General features: G+C 44.0%; 1 long non-coding RNA gene across 1 annotated transcript; it reads left to right on the top strand.

Moving 5' to 3' along the window:
• The first annotated feature begins 39 nt into the window (after window positions 1-39).
• On the top strand, window positions 40-3,084 carry LOC112976605. Its single transcript, XR_003257106.1, has 2 exons — window positions 40-343; window positions 947-3,084. It is a non-coding gene; the product is annotated as an uncharacterized LOC112976605 (long non-coding RNA).
• The last annotated feature ends 292 nt before the right edge of the window (window positions 3,085-3,376 follow it).

The following is a 3,376-nucleotide window of genomic DNA, read 5'->3' as shown; positions in this document are numbered from 1 at the left end:
GCCCGGGGGGAGGCAGCGGCTGAGGCGCGAGGCCTCGCGTCGCCTCTCGCCCGGGAGGAGTCGCCGCGGCGGGAGGCAGCTCCGCACGCGCTTCCCGCGGGGCCCCCGCACCGCTCTGCCGGGCGCCGGGCCACGCCGGGGGGCTTTTTCTCGCCTTTCTGCGGCTGTGACGCCCCTCTAAAGGGCACTGATCTCCGCGCCCCTTGCAGGGGCCTTCTGCGGTCTTTCTCCGGCCCATTATGTCATCGGGGCGCTCGGGGCACGGCCGGGCGAGGGGGTGGCTCCCTGCCCTTCTGGGAAGGGGGCAGCTGGGCCTCCCAGAACTTGGTGTTGGTGTCCGAGGGTATGTTGCTATATTGCATATTTCAAACAATCCCCCCCTCCCCTGCCCCCCCCCCCAGCTGATTCTGGAATGGGTGTTATTGCCATAAGGCAAAATCTAAAGTGAGAAAAAGAATTTCCTATTTCTTCAGTAGAAAGAGGGGATTCCCCTTTTTATTATATAGGAAATACTAGAATTTATTTTTTCTTGTGGTTGACCCAGGAAGTCATCTTGTTGCCAGCCTTCTGGTTTTTGCTAGAGAGGTACTGAGGGGAGGGTGTTGCTGAGCTCTGGATCTTGTGGGGAAGCGTTCAAGGCAGTGACAGCAGCTGCTGTTGGCTCTGGAGCTCTCGTTGCTATGAGAGAAGCTTCAGTAGACTTGGCTGCTATCTCCAGGGAAGGACAGCAGAGCAGCCTCCATTAGTGTGGTGGTGAGGAGATGGCTGGCTCACATTCAGAAAAGGGCTTTACTTTTGGGGCCTTTTCCACAGGTCAAAGTAGGAGAGTGTATGTTTGGGTCCAGCGGGACAAAAACCTATGAAGTGGGTTTCATCATTGTTCTTTAATTAACGGCATTGCCTGAGAACCTGGGCTGGAAACCCTGAGCTACCTTTTTTTTCCTAGATGTTTTGGTCTGCGTGAAAACTAGGACGGTGAGAATTGATAGAATCTTCCTGTTAACTGAAGGCTGCAGTCATGTCTCGTTTGAACTCCAGTCTCCTTTCCAGCCAGTAACCGAGCCAGATGCTTTCCTTATTGTTTGTATGTCTCCTTCCTCCCCTTCCATCGGCTGGGCCCCACTTGCCTTATTGACTGGAATTTCTGCTGTGTGCAGTGGGTGTGTGCAGCAGACACCAGCCTGCTAATGCTGAGAAGGGATTTTCCATTCACAGGCTAGAGAACAGTCAAAATTATGGCCCAGCTCAACTTTGCAACTGGAAACAGAACGCAGCTAGAGGAGTTTCCCTCTGGTGCTGGGTGCAGAACAAAATCTATCCTCTGCTGCTGCTTATGWGCTTGCAGGCCAAAAATCTATGGCAAATACTGCTCTGCTGTGGAATACAGAGATGAAACATCCTGTGAATAGTGCGAAAGATTCCTCTCTTTCGGTTGACTCAAATGCTTAATGAAGGAACAGTTTGCAGGAGGCCATTTTTGACGTGACTATGTATTGTGGAATCTGCCAGCTCCTATCCACACTCTGTCTACTTGAGTGCAATAGCTTCCTTTTTTAAGGAAGAGTAAGTGCCTTTCTTATCTACTTAACTAACCATTTGACACTGGCCACTGTCTATATGATATTGTATTGCTGAATTGAAGCTATTGGCATATTCCAGTGGGTTTGTTAAAGATGATGTAGCTTAAAAACTGTTAGCTGAGGTATGCAGCATGTGAAAGGAAAATACATTAGTTTTAGAAAACAACTGTTATCTTTGTGAACTAACACCTAGAAGGGGGAACCCCGCTCCCTGTCAATTCCTGGCCCAGGTTATCAAACTCATAATTACTACTATCTGGAAGCAAAAATTCCAGGATCAGAATAATGTGAAAGAGAGTAAAATATGCTCTTAAATTCACTTGGCAGGCAGCAGTAGTGCTCTAGATGCAAAACTTGTATAGTAGCTTGTATTTGAGAATCTGTAGCACCCAAATGGTTTCAGAAGGTAGGGTGAGTAACTTTTAACGCACCTAAAATGCATCCACCTCTGCAGCAGAACGTGGTAGCTGCTCAGTARCATAGTGCAACACGACACCAGCAAAAAACTTAGAGTTTTGTGAGGGTACTAAACCTGGCATCCGCAGTTTAATAAAATTCAGCAAGTGATCTTTATTGCCCCTTAGTCTTTGTTTACAGCCTCTGTACATTGTTTACAGTATCTCTGTACATGGTAATGGGGAATGAATTTGCTGCCTTGCATCCTGTTGAATAACCAACACCACTCTGACAAGGCCCTGGCTTTTCCTTTTACTGCCATATCCCAAGTGACCTGCATGCAATATTCCTTAGTTAATGTTGTCTGAGATTATAGCCCAAGGTGGGGTGGTGAAATCCCACATACATTTAATTCCCTTTTTAGAAAGAGTACTCAGTTACAGCCGGTTCTTATTTTGAGAAGTGATAAGTCAAAGTGAAGAGATGCTGTTGAACGGGATCTCTCTCAAAAGTTTATGCTGCTTTTTTTTGGTTGGGGGAATTGATTTAAGTTTTCCGAGTGTTCTGTGAAATATAAAGGCATTTTTGATTAAAAATCTGAGGTGCAAAGCATATAAGGGAGGACTAAGCTTAATGTATAATATCCTGGTAATGTAATTTATGTAGTCTGACTCGCCTGTACTTTCTCCCATTTTGGATGGAGCAAACTTTTACAAACTTGTTTTGAATGATGTGATGACATAAAAATGCTTCTATCTGTTCTGGCAGTAGTAGAACAAACRTAATGAGTGTTCAGAGATTTGAAAATTCAAAAAATCATTGTTTTCATGGCAATATTACTGTATTACTGCACACTTGTATTCTTACTCTGGTGCTGCTTGTGTATGTAACCTAGAAACCTTCCCAATGAAATCTTGTGTTATTTTCAGTATGTAAGAAAAGTTGTGATAGGCAAGAGTTTTTTGTAGAAGGTATAGTAATAGTACTTCAGCTGGAAGTATTAAAATGTACGCTTAAATGTATAGTGTGTGAGATATTAAATCTTAGTTGCCAATATGGAAAATTAAGCTGCTATTTGATTGTAAAATAAATATATTGTTGAATTATATTTGTCATTTTAGTTTTTTTGCTCTTCCAAATAATTAAAAAAAAGGCAGCTATGGTTGTTAGAACTGTTACAGATTTCAAAGTCAGTCTTTGGTCTACATGAATGAGTTGTGGCAACAGTTAGTTCATAGTAGTTTTGCTACTTATATTGTTAAATTAGAGACAGTTTTGCATAAATCTGTCTTGGCCTAACTCTTTTGCTTATTTTGATCATGGTGGTGGGGGGGGGAGAATTGCCCCAGACTAATGCAGCAAGAGTTCAACATCTTGAAACTATGGGAGCTGAGTTTCTC

The sequence above is a fragment of the Apteryx rowi genome, unplaced genomic scaffold (genome assembly GCF_003343035.1).
Source record: "Apteryx rowi isolate R43461 unplaced genomic scaffold, aptRow1 scaffold_75, whole genome shotgun sequence".
Classification (NCBI taxonomy): domain Eukaryota; kingdom Metazoa; phylum Chordata; class Aves; order Apterygiformes; family Apterygidae; genus Apteryx; species Apteryx rowi.
Note: the sequence above shows the minus strand (reverse complement) of the source record. Positions and strands in the feature narration are given on the sequence as shown.